The sequence below is a fragment of the Hibiscus syriacus genome, unplaced genomic scaffold (assembly GCF_006381635.1).
Source record: "Hibiscus syriacus cultivar Baekdansim isolate YM2019G1 unplaced genomic scaffold, ASM638163v2 tig00012307_pilon, whole genome shotgun sequence".
NCBI classification, from domain to species: domain Eukaryota; kingdom Viridiplantae; phylum Streptophyta; class Magnoliopsida; order Malvales; family Malvaceae; genus Hibiscus; species Hibiscus syriacus.
This window is the reverse complement of record NW_024062269.1, coordinates 49,738-67,894: the sequence shown is the minus strand read 5'-3', so window position 1 is coordinate 67,894 and position 18,157 is coordinate 49,738.

Below are 18,157 nucleotides of genomic sequence, written 5' to 3'. Positions count from 1 at the left end.
GTTTTAGTTTATCTTTTTTTTCCAGGGTTAGATTTAACATCGAAATGACTGATCGAGATGACACTTATTTTTTTATCATGTTGATCTTCCCTGCTTTGGACCATCGGATTGAATTTGGATACGCGATTTGCATTTGTAAATAGTATTTTCACGTCGCTCGATTCCGATTTACCCTTTTTTGGTGATATTTCAATAGATTTATCATCTTTTGTGATTTATTTCTCAGTACGGTTAGATCTTTTCGTATCTACTTTTTGTTCGAGTTTATTTGATTAGATTTTTTAATCTTTTCCTTGTATGACTCTTGTATGATATTCAATTACTAATTTTCTTGTATTTAGGAAAATATATTTATTATGTATTTAATTTACGGTTGTAACTATAAACCTTTATTTAATTTAGATATTTTTTGTTTTTAATAAAATTATCAGCTTCTATGAAAAAATATCGTATTTAAATTATTAAATTAATTTATAAAGTAAATTTGTAACAAATGCATAGTAGAGAGACTAATATCAATTTTTATTTTCTAACTAAACTTATATTTTTGAAATATAAAATTTATTTTCTAAAAAAATCTCAATGACAAATATTGAGTCGTTCGAATTTGGATGGTGGTCGATCTAGCATTTCGAAATCCAACGGCCAGGAAGGTGAAAGAGAAGAGATGAAGAAATATCAAGCGGTTCCTTCCTTCACCCTGGCGAAAACATAAAAAGCGCACGCGAAAATGCGAGAAATAAAATAAGAAAAAAAGAACAAAAATATTAACAATGGCGCTGCAGTGGGTGATTCTATCGTACGTGGTGGCAGCAGAGGCTGCGGTGGTTCTTCTCTTGACCCTTCCCTATCCCAAGCTGTTGAAGAGACGTTTGGTGGTTCTCTTCTCTCTCGTTGTGCAGCCTGCCCTCTTTATCGTCCCCTTTAGCGGGTTCCATCTTTTCCCTCTCTATTTCATTTCCTTTCTTCTTTCCAATGTTTGCTGAAACGGATCTTTAGATTTTCGTTTCTTTTGCTTGCTGACATCTACTGGAAGAATAAACACCGCTTGGAGTGTACCGCTGAGATCTGCAGTTTTGCACTGCTGACGAGAGAGATCGTTACGACAAATCTGTAAGTGTTATATAATTCCAATTTTGATATCTGATTATGAAATATTGCGGCCTTTTGGACACTGATTCGTTTGTTTATCAGTTTTATCCGTACTAATAATTCAGTTTTGATATCTTTTACGTTACTGTTATTCTATAATGTGGTTTTCAGTGCATTTCTGTTTTGCATTTTTCTGGCCACACACACATATATGTAAATATATATATATCGTGATCCCATGGCTTTACCTGCATAATGGTTTAATTCATTTATTGATGTTGCTGGGCGATGTTTTGAATGTTTTATTTATTTATTTGTGGCACTTCTAGCTGGTGTTTGGTTATTGAGAATTGAAATGAAATATTTGTACTTGGTTGCTCTTTCATATACCTCCATCTTTTTGGTCTATGAAGCATAGAAATAACCCAAATAATAACAGTGCGTACTGACTTACCCAGTAGCCTTTGCCAACAATATGTGCTGAAAACGGAAGATGCTCCTAAAGAATATAGCACAACACCATTTGCATTTTGACCAACATTAATTAAAATGAGCAAATCGCTTCCCTTTCATAGTATGTATTTGTTCAAAGTTATTTAAGCAAAAGTACTTTATTCACTGATACTTTCAAAATAAAAGGGAGTTAATTGATAACTCCGTAAAAAGTTCATATTTAAAGTCTTTTCACTTAAGTTATTGACTGTCTAAAAGCTTATATAGGATCATATAGATGCATTTATGAGCATATAGTTGCATGTGGTGGAAAGAAATTTTGATGTGACATTGTATTTTGTAAACGGTGTTGCGTTATGGGGAAGGTGTTTTGTTTGACGATGTGCAGGATTTGGGAGCAAGGATAAGTGTCGAGAATTGTTGTGACATGCTGGGAATGTTGAGCAGAATGCAAATGCCAACTTGGACGACGTTTCGGAAGAGAAAAAGACAAAGGAAGATATTTTTGAGAGCCAGTTGTCCTTGTCTTCACGTGCCTTTAGCTGCCAGACACCTAGGAGGGAACATCTGTCACTTGGGTCGGTTGATCCTGTTGGCACGTACGCCCAGTTATAAGCTGCTCAGGAGGGGACCACTGCCACATCTGCATCACCCCTCACGTGAAGGGAACCAACTTGGGGCATCTAGGAATTTTGATACAATTACCTAGTTTATTCCCCACTATAAATAGGAGATGAACACCAGATGAGAGACTTTTGGCCTTTACTTTACACGCCGTTTGAGCTTAATTTCAAAAGAAAATGTCTCTCATTTTTTCGTCAATAGTTTTTACCGTGGTATTCTTCCATTAACAAGCTAGAGGGAGTGGCGAGCTAGACTTCCGAGAGGAGCTATGTAATACCCCACATTTTTTACTAGTGACTAAAATGAAATTTTTAAAAGTTTAGTGGCTAAAGTATAAAGTTTGAAAAGTTTTAGGATCATAAATATAATTTTGAAAAGTTATAGATTTTAGCTCGTAAATAAACAGTTTGGCTTAAAACAAGGGGTTTTGTGGAAATTAGATTCTCAGTATGGGATTTTTATTAAAAACTATAAAATAATAATATTCGTATTGAAATAGGATAATCGAATCGAACCGGAATTTTACGAAAATTTGAAGGATGTTAGAAAGTGGTTGAAAATATTATTTTAATATTTTAGATCATATAAATTTGGCTCAAAACAGTGTAATTTTTCAGATTTGATCGAATAGTGGAATTTTAGTGACTAAAATGAAATTTTTGAAAATTGCATGGCCAAATTATAAAGTCAAAGTCAAGTTGATTCATCTTTGACCAAGAAATATTTTAATGGAAGATAATGCAATGATACTTGGTAATTATCAATTTTCATTAATGGTATTTTTTTGGACTTTTCATTAATTGAATTTTATAATATTATGGCAAGTGTATTAGTTGATAAATACTAGAATAATCAAGAAATCTATCACATTTGAAGTCATCTTCTTCACCTAGGCCGAACCACCATTTCTCTCTAAGGTGAGATTTTATTTTTTGATTTTTGAAGCTACATACTTGATTTTTGGATTAAGCTATTAGATAGAGAATTAATCTACATGAAATTCTCTATCATTTGGTACCAATATTACATGATGAACATGCATATTTCATGATATTTGGAAATTTTGGTTTATTTAAGGTTTAGGGATTTTGAAAGATTGATGAAAGATTTTGATGTTTTTGATGTTGGAGATTAATTCTAAGGCTTGTGTGATGATTAAAACTATGTGTAAAGCCTTGTATTGAATTTAGTCTAATTATGATTTTTAGGAATGTTGGGATCTTGATGTAATTTGATGTTGTTATGGTTAGAATAGCATGAATTTAATATAAGGAAGTTGAATTCATGCTTGAAATTGAATGAAAAAGTTCACCCTAAGTACTTAGTGATATTCGACCAATTGGGGAAAAATTAGGGAAAAATATTGAAAAATTCCCTATGGTTATAATTGATGTTAGAAGTGTTATAAGTGACTTGGAGAACAATTTGGATCAATTTGGAACCTTGGAAGTGAAAAAGGCTAGTCTACAAGTTTTAAGGATTTTGGGACATTATTGTATAAATGTGAGATTTGGAGTATTCAATGATAATATTTAGTATTTAGATGTTGGAAAATTAAGTTGGAAAGTTATTTGGAAACCAAATTGAAAATTTGGTAAGAGTTTGGGTTGGAATTTGAAAGGTCCTAAGAAATGGGGACTTGTTTGCAAGTTAATAAATGTAGAAGTATCATTTGGGTAAACTAGGACAATTCTGGAAATTCTGGAAGCTTGCTGAAATTTTTGTTTAATTATTAAGTTTGAATCAAATTACAAGTTTATAGAGATTTGAAGTTGAATTGACAAAGTTTAAGAAAGTATAGGCTGTATTTGCAAGCTTTTGAATGTTTAAGTATTGATTTGAATACTTTATGGATGTGCCGGAAATTTTATGTTATTAATGTGAAATAATCATAATGGTGAAGGATCATTATGAAGTTAATAGAAAAGTTAAGGTGAATTCTAGAAAGAATTCATAATTAGTGGTTTGATTGTGTAGTTGGTAAAAATTGAAGGGTTGATAGTGAAAATAAATATTCATGGATCGAATAAGTATTTTGAGAAGTTTGAAAGCTACGATGGAAGTACGATTTAGAATTATATCGATTTAAGTATCAGATTTATTTCTATTGAATTTTTATATTTAAGTTTAGATTATATTAGTTCGATGCTAACATATAGTTTGAATATTTTATGTTATTATATAATATTGCTAGATCAAGGTAAATTTAATGATTCAAGTAGCTTGAAGGGAAGGAAAAAGCATGGGATCAAGAAGATTATCATGGAGAAGGTTAGATAGCAAGGCAAATGAGAGTGCATTTAATTCGTGTTTGAGTTATCGTACAAACATTGGCTTGCGATGAGCCAGTGACAGAGTTACTACGGTAAGAAGTGACTCATAATGTTATGTGAATTGTGACTCTAGCCTAAAGTTTCATTTATTAAGCTTACAAAATTATGAAATTAAGCTGGGGATGATAATTAAGGAAAGTTGTTTAGAAATTATAATTCGAATAATGAGTTTATAAATTCACCATAAATTATACAGAATTGATTAGAGAATGATATATATACTGTTAGATTTGTATATTAGTCTAGCTTCGTTTAAAACAGACAGTGACTAATTTCAAAGTGTATAAAAAAATATATCAATTTTTAATCGATGATAGGTCAAAAATCAGGGCAGCAGATTCTGCCGAAACAACTTCTATAAGTCAACTTTGAAAAATCGTTATAAATTGTACAAGTGGGACTAGACGAAGTGCCTTATATGATTAGATTTTTATTCAAGTCTAGTTTTCATTAGTGTAAACATAATAATTTTCAGTATATTAATTAATACAAAATAATATTTGTTTGAAGGTAGTGCAAACTGCCATAATATAAAATTTTGATAAATTGTATATTGAAAGTAGTGGAAGACAAATGATTTAAATTTAAATCTTAGTGAGACTTATATTTTGATTTAAATTATAATAATAATAAAGTGTTAAAGTGAGTACAATTTGTTTATTGATTATTATAGTTGAGGACGACTTGTGATAAGTCAACCTCATTTTATTTTCCACTGCGATTTATAAATTTTTAGTATGAAATGTTTCTATAAAAAATTTATCAAGTTTTATGAATGATTTTGGGTACGAACTGCCCAAGTATGATATTTACGATGATGAATTCTAAATGTTTATAATTATCAGATGATTTTTAGTTATCAGATATTTATAGTTATCAGATGATTTACAGTTATCAGATAATTACAAATATAAGATATTTTATAGTTATCAGATATAGATTAATAAATATAAGACCATTGTATGTTGCATTGAGAGTCGTAGGTACATTTGACATGTCATTAAGTGAGTACTTATCAGTTTAGTTTTGGTATATTAGTGTATCAGTGTTTAATTATCAGTTATCAGTTAAACTTTGGTGCATTTGTTTATCAATGTTCAACATCGTTGGTGCTCATTCAGGTTATGATTGCACTAAAGTGCATCATATCTCAGTTTCAGTTATGATTTGACACCGTGTTTTGCCTAGTGTGCACCTTAAACTCACGTACCTTATATTCTCTTACATATACATTGGACTATAACAGTAAATGTGAAAGTTATGACAATATATAAAAGAAAGAACATAGAATTCAAAAGGAAGTTATGAAATATGTTCGAATGATAAGAACAAAAACTATTTATGATATTTAATGATGACTTACATGATTTTTGATAAAATCATGAGATGATGATTTTCAGGTTTTTCAGACGGAAAAACGACTTGGCTATCTCGGTTTGAAGTTTAATTTTTTCTTAAATTACAATTTGTTTCTTATATTTTATGAAATTTATGTTTTGTATCACTTTATTTATATTTCTGTCTCACTAAGTTTTACTTAGTGCGTAATGATTTTCATGCGTTGGTTTGAATAAAGTATAGGTCGTGAAGTGAGAAGCTTGCCAACATCTTATGCAAAATCAAACCTACCGACAATATCAGTAAGACATCCTAACTTTAACTTATTAGTGAAATATACATTATATTGGTTGGGTTGCTTTATGAGATTTTTTTTAAAAGGGTTTGTAATAGTAATTAGGATTATTTTCTTTAGTTTTGTCTAATTTTAGTATTAATCGTATTTATGAGTGAATAGTATAAATTTTATATTTTAAATGATTTAAAACCAAACAATATTAGGCAGTTGTGTTTGATTATGAAACAACACTGAACTGCCTAATTACTGACTGAAATCAGAATAGTTTCAATGATCAAACTGTATTTTATAAATTTATATGATTAAGGAAAAAATTTAAAGTTAAAAAGTAAATTATTAAATGAAATAAAATTTTAAGCATTTAAGTTCGGCAAAAGTCAGTTGAGTTGATGTGACATATGTAGCTCGTATTATGAGACATATATGGGCTATGGGTGTTACAAGCTAGCGAGCAAGGGTAGTTCGTAGTGGTCGAAGGGAGCTCCGACAGTGCACGTCGAAGGCTTTTCCTCCATCACTTTGTTGTTTGTATCACTTATCATATTTGGGTTGTATGGATCGAATGAACTTCATGCCTTGTTGCTTGGACTATTCGAAACCCACCATGAACTAGCCTTATTTGGTGGGAGCTCATTATGGATACTTAGTTTTACTTTAATGGATGATTGTTTTTATATGATGTTATTTGTTTTTGCTTATGATGTTTAATGCTTTAAGGTTGTAGGAGCTATGAGAGTAGTCATTCCTTAGGAGAATGCTTAGTGTTCGAGAGAATGACTAAGTAACATATCTTTAGTGTTCGAGAGAAACTAAGGAGGATCCACATAAACAAGGTGTTCTAGATAGTAATTAAACCTAATCCAACCTTAGACATAAGGGTAGGATTTCAATCGACTAAAAAGAATAGTGTTCGGTCGATAGGTTAGATGCTAGTGCTGATGTTGAGTGATATTGCCGTGACATATTCTGTTGATCTGAATCAATAGGATCCCTGCACCTGCTAACACCGAGAGGTATTGCCAAGGAATTCTCAACCTGTCGAGTCCCTTAACTAGAGATAGCATAGGGAACCTATTGTAAACTATGTCGGACAAGTAAGGCATAGAAGTAAGACCATCATGAGAAGATAAACTTAAGTTTCCTAAGTGAGTCCTATCATTCATTCCCATAGTAGCTTGTTGTATGAGGATTCTAAAATCATTTTAATCAAATCCAGTGTTTACATTTCGTTTTGCCTTTACATTTTCAATTGATTCCACTACACTCAATTTATTTTTGCCAAGACATTTCCATCCATTTTGCCACGACATCTCCATTTGCTGCCACATTACATTACACCATCATTCCATTCCCATTAACATCCATTTCATTTTGCCACAACATTCTCATTTGTACATACCATTGCACTATCTTTAGGTAAAGTAGATAATTGCTTTGATTGAACTTATAAATTTCTTTCAATCCTTATGGATACGATACTCACTTATCATTGTATTACTTGTTCGATTGTGTATACTTGCACATATTTCACGACCATATTTAGTAGTCACAAATCGCAGACATTAACACTAGTTATAAATAGATTGCTAATGGAAAACATAAATAAAGAAAGAGGTCATGTTTTCTGATTATGAGGAAAATCAGTTAGAGAATATATTTATGTAAAGTACAAGATATCCCCATATATATTCCCTGCTTTCTAGTTTATTTTAGCCAATTTGTCTGGCCCAAAATATCAACCCAAAGACAGGGATTGGCATTTGGAGAATTACCCTGCCAAATAGTCCATATTTGTTTTAGAGAAAATAACCTCAGTGACCAAAAATCCCATATAATATACGATTTTAACCAACTTTTTTCGGATTTGCCAAAATGACCAACAAAATTACAATGCGATCGCTAATTCGCAACGCGATCTCCATTATCGCAAATCAGTTTCCAGATTCGCAACGCGATTATGACTATCACAATGCGATTTTCAAATTTCGCGTTGCGATTTTCCCAATTCGCAATGCGAATAAGTAAATCGCAATGCGAATTTGGAAAATCGCAATGCGATACTGACTTTCGCAACGCGATAATACAAAATCGCAACGCGATTCTGCCTATCGCAACGTGATTCTGACTATCGCAACGAGATAATACATAATCGCAATGCGATTTTCAAAGTTCGCAACAGGTTTTAGTTTCGCAACACAAATGTTTTGGGTATATATCTACGCAGCAGCAACAACTCATAACCTAAATCCCTAAATCGCAACTCATTCCATCTCCATCTATCACTCTCTCCGGCTACATCCGTTCCTATATCCGTTCCTACATCCTTCCCCATCCGGCAACAGGTTTTAGTTTCGCAGCTCGTTTGTTTAGTAAATTAATTTACAACCATGAAATCATCTAATGTTGATCATGTTTGGATAGATTTGTGTTTTGGAGGGTCATGGGAGAATGTTCATGGTGTTTTACAATATATGCCTTTACCCATGAATCTTTAACTAAAACTGTCATTAAAAAGTTAACTTATGAAACTCTAATGTTACGTGTTTCAAAGAAATTGAATTTAGAGCTCCTAAGTGGATTTAGGCTATCTTATCAGAGAAATGGTAAAGTTTATTTGTTAACCGACAATGAAGATGTTGAACGGTTCATTACTTACATTAGTGTTTCAAGTGATGATGTTACATTGTATGTTGTTGAACCTAGAAGTGGTATTGTTGGGTCAGTAGCGGGTAGTAATCAACTAAGTTTTTCTCAAAACCCACAACCTTTCTCTAATCCAAATCCCAATCAACTTTCAGCACCAAATTCCGGTTTTCGTATTGACAGTTAGACGATGATGATCCAACAGAAAAATTGTGAGTACTAGTCAGTATTCGAAATTTGATCTTGGTCAATACCCGGACTTTGATATTGGTCAATACTTGGATTTTGATGATGTTTCAGAAGAATAAACAGACCCTGCATGTAATGATTTTGATATTGGTCAATACCCGAATTTTGATGATGAAACAGCCGTTGCCGAGGAAGATGTTGTTGATGATAATGAGGAGGAAGTTACGACTATGAATGAACATGTTGAACATCCATTCTGTAATTCATATAATCCTGAAGAAGAAAAAGAAGAAGAAAAAGTCCCCGAAGAAAAGAAAAAGAAGAAAATGCCACGGGAGTATAACTGGAATATGCCAGAATTACTTCAGATACCGGAAGAAGAGTTGGTAAAGAAAGCAGTTGATTGTTACACAAAAGTTATTCATATCAAGAAAGATGATTGTTTTGATACAAAGGAAGACTTGAAGATAGCTTTGTATACGAAATGTGTGGAAGATGGCTATCAACTAAAAGTTAACAAATCAAGCAAAGATCGTTTCGAAACAAGGTGTATGATTGACAAAAACTGTACGTGGCGTATGATTGCAAAGAGGATAAAAGATTGCGAAATGTTTCAAGTTAGGACTTTTATTGATAAACATACATGTTCAAGAACCCAAGTTTTTCCTCACCATAGACAGGCAAACAAAAAGGTGTTGGGTGGTTTTCTGGCTGAGTTAATGTTTTTGAATGGCAGGGTATATCGGGGACATGAAATTATGACTGACATGAATGCTCAGTTTAAGATTAGTATATCATATTCTCAAGCTTAGAGAGCCAAATGTTATGCCTTGGAATTGTTGAGGGGGTCGCCAGAAGCATCGTTTGCCCAACTGCCAGGTTATTGTCACAATTTAAAGCTGAAAAATCCTGGGTCGGTAACTCATATCAAAACAGATAGAGATGGACGCTTTGAGTTGCTGTTTATTGGCCATTGGTGCTGCGGTTAATAAATCAATATAATTTTGTTGACTCATTTTTGTTAGTTACATGCATTTCACATTTAAATGATTATATTTCTTGTGTATATTATTTTGTAGATTCGTTCGTTTATTACTTGCATGCGCCCAGTTATTATAGTTGACGGAGCACATTTGAAAGGTCGATACCTTGGAGTAAACTTATTAGCAGTAGCCATGGATGCTAATAATGGGATATTGCCAATAGCTTACGGGGTTGGCAAATCTGAAACCTCTGATTCATGGACATGGTTTATGGGGCATCTTAGGGATTACATAGGTCCTATTAGCAATCTGACAATCATATCCGATAGGGCAAACTCAATTGACAACGCTGTTAGAAGGTGTTTCCCAGATGCTTTTCATGGACTTTGTGGTGTTCATTTGTATAGAAATCTAAAATCAAGGTCTGCTGGTATAAAAAAGCATAAATGAACATACTGGAAGGCTGTAAAAGCTTATCGGGAAGTGGATTTCAATAAGCATATAAACTGTTTAAGACGTGTTTTGCCTTAGTGTGCTCAAACACTAGAAGATATCGGGTTTGAAATATGGTCAAGAGTACATCAACTTTGAGCAAGATATGGTTTCATGACGTCTAATAGTGCAGAATCAATCAACGCTCTAAGTCGTCATTCCCGGAAATTACCCATTACTATGTTAATGGAGTTTTTTCGAGCCTCTATTCAACAGTGGTACTACAAGAAAAGAAACCATGCAGGTATTATTTCTTTGAATTCGTAACTTATCATATATTTTACTAAGTATTATTTATTTAAATTTACAGGAACATTGGAATATCGTGTTACACCGTGGACTGAAAAAAAGATAACGAAACGTGTTGTGAAGTCAACGTCATGGAGAGTTGAACCATGTTCAAACACTTTGTTTGAAGTACTGGATAATAACTTAAATGGGCTTGTCGATCTAAATGCAAAGACGTGTAGTTGTATGAAATGGCAAACATCTGGTTATCCGCGTGGCCATGTTATAAAAGTTGCTCTTCATCTAAACCAAGATGATTCAAGCGCATACGCTATGGATTGCTACACTACAGAAGTATATCGACAGACTTATGCCGAGATTGTCTACCCATGTCCACATCCTTCTGAGTGGGACATACCAGATGACTTATAAATAGTTTTGCCACCAGTCATGGACAGTAGGCTACCTGGCCGACCAAAAAATCACGATCGTATACCGTCTAAGGGTGAAGAGAAGATGATATCGACATGTAGTCGGTGCAAGGAAAATGGTCATACAAGGTTGACCTGTGGATCACCAGTGCCATCACAATCATCTTTTCCTCTACCAAAATATGGATCCTCATCAAAATCCAAAGCTCATATGGTGTCAAGAAAAAGGCAATCAAAATCACAATCATCATCAAAATCCAAAGCTCATATTGTCGTATACCGTAGTAAATCTTCCCATTGCAAGGTCCGTTTCCTCTTCCAGGAAATAGCCCTGGGAATATCATTTGATGTTTTTAATGCATATGTCTGTATGGCGGGAAAGGCCTCAAATATCTAAATCTACAAACAATATAATAACAAACATTAGTAATTGTTAAATAATTAATTATAATTTTGGAAACATTATATAAAAATTCTTACCTTAAAGGCCCAAATAAAGCCTGTCAAAGTGTATTTGGAACCATCGCCATGCAAACTTTTTCGATCATCCAAGGCAGACGATAACTTATTCCATGTAGCTTTCCATAAATACGAACCCCACGGAAACAGGTTCCATGCATTTAGGTCATCTACCAATTTAATTAGATCATTAGGAATAGGTTGTCTGGCCTCTCTGCCTAAAAAGCCGGCTTGCAAAAGTATTAGAGGGCATACTCGGACAACATCGACGTCATCCATCCGAGTAAAAACCATCTTTCTTATTCAATAATCTCGTCAAGTCTTCCACGTGTAGATTCGGCTTCTCCATTGGCAGCTCAGGAAAAACCCGAGATAACCATGATGGGCGGGTAATATGTCTAGTGTACCGACCAACATCATCGTGTCCGAAGCGTAGACCGGTGATTAAGCAAAACTCCTCCTGCCCAAAACACGTATACGCCGGTGGAAAATCAAACCATATCTCTTCATCACGACGTTGTATAGTCTCTGGTAGATCGCTAGTCATGGTTTGAAGAAACAGGTGTGTCAACATCGCATCTCCACCGGGATGTTGTACTTTCAGCCATGGCCCGAAGCAAATATCTTCAAACATTTTTCTTTGTGCAGGTGAAAGCTTCGACGCAATTGTTTTGGCCAGGCTTACTTTATTTCTTAAGGTCAATTGAGCCGAATAAAAGTTCTACAAAAACAATAAACATACCAAGTTAGATATACCAAAAGCTACACTGTGAAGATATACCAAGAACAATAAACATAAAGAGTAGTAGTTTATTCTTCAAACTTAAATTTGCAACACTGTAAATTTAGTATTTGTCTTTGTTTTTTTGGTTGAAGTAATGCAATTCATTCAAGTTTCAATTTGCAGAAGAAGAATAGTTTCTGAAACTTAAAATCGCAACGACAAAATGACTATCGCAACACGAAAATGACTATCGCAACGCGGAAATGACTATCGCAACGCGGAAATGACTATCGCAACGAGAAAATCGCAATGCGAATTGAAATCGCAACGAGAAAATCGCAATGCGGAAATGAAAATCGCAATGCGAATTTGGTTTCGCGTTGCGATTTTGGTTTCGCGTTGCGATTTTCTCGTTGCGATTTTAATTCGTATTGCGATTCTCTCGTTGCGATAGTCATTTCCGCGTTGCAATAGTCATTTTGTCGTTGCGATTCTCATTTCGTGTTGCGATTCTCGGTTTCAAATACTAAAATTGAAACTTGAATGGATTGCATTACTTCAACCAAAAGACAAAACAAAGACAAATACTAACTTCACAAGGTTAAAGACTAAACAATTTAGCAGTATTGGCAGCAATCGAATGAATTTAATAAGCAATCTAAATGAAATGGTAAATCTATTATTGAAATTACCAGTAAACTTATCATCAATTTCAATATGAAAAACCTAATAATAATGCAAAAATTTCAAAATAAAAATAATTAAAAAAATTAACCCTCGGTGGTTGATTTGGTTGATTTTCCATTTCTGACCGTGAATGATTGTGAGGGTGACTCTGAGAGATGGAGATAGACGGATTTCGCTGGAGATGGGGGACGGATTTCGTCGGAGATGGGGACGGATGTCGCCGTAGAGAGTGAGAGATGGAGATGAGACTGAGTTGTGATTTTAGGTTTTAGGTTATGAGTTGCGATTACGGGATATACTGTGGACGGTTCAGTGTTCCAATATATTAATATTCGTGTTTGAAATTTGAAAATAAAATACGCGTTGCGATACTAATGGCGCTTTGAAAATCGCATTGCGATTCTGTATTATCTCGTTGCGATAGTCAGAATCGCGTTGCGAAAGTCAGTATCTCGTTGTGATTTTGTATTATTGCGTTGCGATAGTCAGTATCGCATTGCGATTTTCCAAATTCGCATTGCGATTTACTTATTCGCATTGCGAATTGGGAAAATCGCAACGCGAAATTGGAAAATCGCATTGCGATAGTCATAATCGCGTTGCGAATCTGGAAACTGATTTGCGATAATGGAGATCGCGTTGCGAATTAGCGATCACATTGTGATTTTGTTGGTCATTTTGGCAAATCCGGAAAAAGTTGGTTAAAATCGTATATTATATGAGATTTTTTGTCACTGAGGTTATTTTCTCTCTGTTTTATACCTTGTTGTTGAAGGAATGAATTAATCAATGCAAACTGGTTTGTCATAGGAAACAAAATTAGATCTCATGTTGCCACTTGGATTAGTGGTGCTAAATAATTTAATGTTTCTCGGTTCAAAAAGTCTATTGTGGGTGTTCAAAGACTACATGTTCTTCAACAAATTAGGGATAAATTGCTCAAGTCAGAAAGGCTTTTGTGCTACGATACACACAGTAGCTGCCCTGCTTTTCCCCAATCATTTCTCTTTTGGGGCTTTAGTACTTCTCATAAGTTGGTTAGACCTTTTTCTTATGACTAGTTAATTAATTAATTACTCAGTTACTTCTTAAAAAGCTGGTTAGACCTGAATCCTGATTGAGCAACAGATGAAGAAGGAATGCAAGCCTGTTGTTCTGTAAAATATCTTGTGAGAGAGTTAATAAGTTGAGTTTGGGGTGATTTGCTGCATATATACAAAGTTCAAAGGACGTAATATTGTTCGTAACTGCAGGCCTGCTTTATTGGTATGTGCTAGCAATAGCATTTTGAGAAAGATATTTTAAGGTGTATTTATATTGTGAGATAAATTGGAGGAAGCAGAGAAGAGATTCAAGGATGAGTAGTATTCTTATCGTCCAACGTATTGGTATCTAAAGCTAGAATAGAAAGTGGCATATAAAAAGGGATATTCTCAGTATTTGTATCATGCCATGTTTCCTTTGTAGCATCTTTAGCAGAAGAAACATGTTTTGTGGTTTTTGTTGTTAGCCATGAAGCACCAAATGTTTAATTTGGTCACTTTCAGCCAAACCAAACATTACATTAATAAAATGCCTTATCAAGTTTCTTCCTAATTTGCTTAGTTTATTTAATGAATTTATTCATTTGTCTTTGTTTCATCCTCGCTCATTTTCATTTATAAAATATCATATCATCAACATCATGCTGGTAATAGATAGAAAATGTAAATAAATATAAAATAGCCTTTAGTGCCCCGTATATACAAAAGTTATTTAACATTGGCTTTAGTTTTGTTATCATTGTCATCATCGTGTCAAATGAAAATAACAAGATGAGGAATTCACATTAATACAAACAAAAGACATTATATTGCCGATGTCTAAAAAAAGTAACAAAACCCAAACTTTAAAAGTTTATATCGCAATTAAATACATAAATTATTTGTATCCCCAAATACAAAATTTACAAGCGGTAAAATAATTAAAAATAAGATTAATATAGAATAAAATACTCGTAAGAAATTTAATTTTTTAAAAAATGCTTGTAACAAATGAAATTTAGTATTATTCGATTTTGTCTACCTCTATAAATGAAAGAAAATAGATATTTCATTATAGATTTGGGGTAAGATCTTGTTACACAATGTAAAACTCTTTTAGTTTTACAAAATTTAAAATCGTTGGATGAGTGAAAATAGATTGTTGAGAATAATAGTAGGAAATGGGAAGATATTTACTGGAAAAAACATCTATTGAGAATAATAGTAGGAAATGAGAAGATATTCACTGGAAAAAAACAATAAGTAAATCTCAATCATCTATTTTTACTTATCCAACGGTCTTAAATTTATGTAAAACTAAAGAGTTTTACATTATGTAAGTGGATCATACCCCTATAAATTTAGAAATCACAAGAAGCCAAAATATAGAAAATATGTTTATCAAAATTCATTATATATTTCAAAACTCTTATATCTCGATATATAATTTTTAAAACGTAATATATGAAAATTAAATTTAATCACCAATATTTAATTAAAATTAATAGTTAAATAATTTTTTATCAAAACAAAATGACCGTATATTGCCGATTCCTAATTGTGGACAAGTAACAAAAACCAAGCTTTAAAAGTTAATATCGCCCTTCAATATATAAATTATTAGGTAAACTACAAGTTCAATACCTAAACTATAAATTTTATTTTGTTTTAGTACCTAAACTTTCATTTGTTTCAAAATTGTACATAATATTTACTTTTTATTTCGTTTTGATACCTCATTATAAAAAACTTAGCATAATGTTATAACATGACACTTTTTTATGGGTAAATTGCATAATTCATCACTCAACTATCTTCTCATTCTTATTTTGGTCACTAAAGTTTAAATTCTTTTAATTTAATTACTTAGGTTTCAAATTATTCCTAATTTAGTCATTCTAAATTTCAAATTTTTTTATTTTAATTATATATTAATAAAATAATAATACAAAATGTCATGACACAGAAATTATTAACAAAATAAATTAGAATGGTTAAAACATGAACAATATGAAAGTTGAGTAGTTAAATTGATTTTTTTTAAATTTTAATGACCAAAATAGGAATGAGAAGATAATTAAGTGATGAATGATGTAATTTACCTATAAAAAATAGCATTCGGTTAAGTTTTTAACAGCGAGATACTAAAATGAAACAAAAAGTAAATGTTAAGTATGATTTTGGAACAAATGAAAGTTAAGGTGCTAAAATGAAATAAAACTGATAGTTTAGGTACTAAACACGTGTAGTTTATCCTAATTTATTTGTATATAAAGATAAAAAAATTATTCAACCTTACCAACAGGGGTAGGTTCAAGTAGTAAGCAGTTTGATATCATTTAAGCAATGTCTCGAGTTCGAATAATTGTGTATGCAAAAAAAATTCGCTGGTAGACTCACCCACCAAAGCCAAGTATGCGATGCAGGTCGGTCTGGATTAGTCAAGGCAAAATCTTAAAACCGAGAGGACAACAAAATATATATATATTTTAAAAAAATCTAAATGTTTCAAAAATCAAAAGACCCCTAAGATTTTGATACTCAAATCATTCAACTCTTTTGTCCGTCATTGTTACCGTCGTCATCCACATACCCATCGTTTATCAGACTCCATTAATGTCAAGTCTCTTATTGTCACTCATAAAATGGTCTTCGATTGAAAATTGGGTTAAGGATAGTCGATAGTGGGTTCTGCCGCTAGTTGGTGAGGTTTGCTAGAATTTGGGTTAAGGATTTGGGGGGTTTTATGATTTGATGGTGTTTTTTGAAAAGAAGGAAAACATATGGGCTTTTTCTTTTGAAAATAATAATAATACTTTTATTATTTTAAATAAAAATTTTCAAGAAAATATAAGGGTGACAAGTTTTGTTAACGGTAAAATTTAACGGTCGTTATGTTATAAGCACCTAAAAGTGTAATGAACAAAACGTTGAACACATATTTTTAACGAAAAATTCTTTAGACACCTAAAATCAATTTTAAGTATAATTTAAGCACTTATTTTTGTATTAATCATATTTATTTTGTAGCTTATATTAATGATTGCTCTTAATAGTCCCGTCTTCAAGATTTGAAGAAGAATATTTTTAATAAAAGGATTAATGTAAAAATAAGTGCACAAATTATACCAAAAGTTAACTTAGATGTTTAAAGAATTTTTGTTAAAAATCGATGTTTAACATTCTCTTCGTTATACTTTTAAGTGCTTACGTTGTAATGACCGTTTAAAAAAGTTAATTATCCCATTTATACATGAAGTATATCGAATTCTCAATTTCATACATAATGTTTAAAAACTTTCGATTTTATAAATAGTATAGTTCACATACTTTCATAATGGAAGATGACGTGAAACCTAGTAACAACTAATAAAATGACACGTGTAATTTTTAAAAATATTTTTAATTTTTTTTATTAAAAATAAGACCCATTCCCCCTATTTTCCAGATTTTACAAATTTTGCAGATTTTTTCCAGTTTTGCCATAGGAGATTATTCTTGCATTAAAACGGAGCCTGGAAAATAAAGATTCGACGAAAAAGCGATGGGTCAAACCGGGAAGAAAGTGTTCGGAGCTGAAATTCTCGGAAAACGTTTGTCGTGTTCGTGTTCGATGAAGGAGGGAGGAGAAGAGGGTTGTTGTCAGGGAAATTATCGATCGGGTTGGAGTCTTGGAGAAGAAAAATATATATACTCATGCATCCCCCAATTCGAATTTTCACAGAAAAATACTTTCTTTCTCCCCATTTTCGCTTTCCCTTCAACCAAAAAACCATAAGAAAATTTTGATAATTTCACAGGGTAAAGAAATGAAAAAAAAGAAAGTCTTACAAGGCAATTCCCATGACTCAGACTTGTTCAAATCCACCTCTCCAATGGCTTTAGCACTGAAGTTGATCTAGAGTTAAGTTCTTCAAGATCTCAATGGTATTTTAAGGAAAGAGAATAGCAAAAGCCATAAAATCTTTCTTTCTCTCTCCCTCCTCCCCCCTCTCTGTTCCTCTTAATCCCCTTTGTATTCACTTTTGGCGCCCCGAAGATGCCATTCCATCGTGCACAACGCCGGTGACGAACAAATGGGGAAAATTAAAAAAATAGATCTAATTTTTTTAAAAATTAAAATAAAAAAAATATTTTTTAAAAGTGTCACGTAGTGGTTAC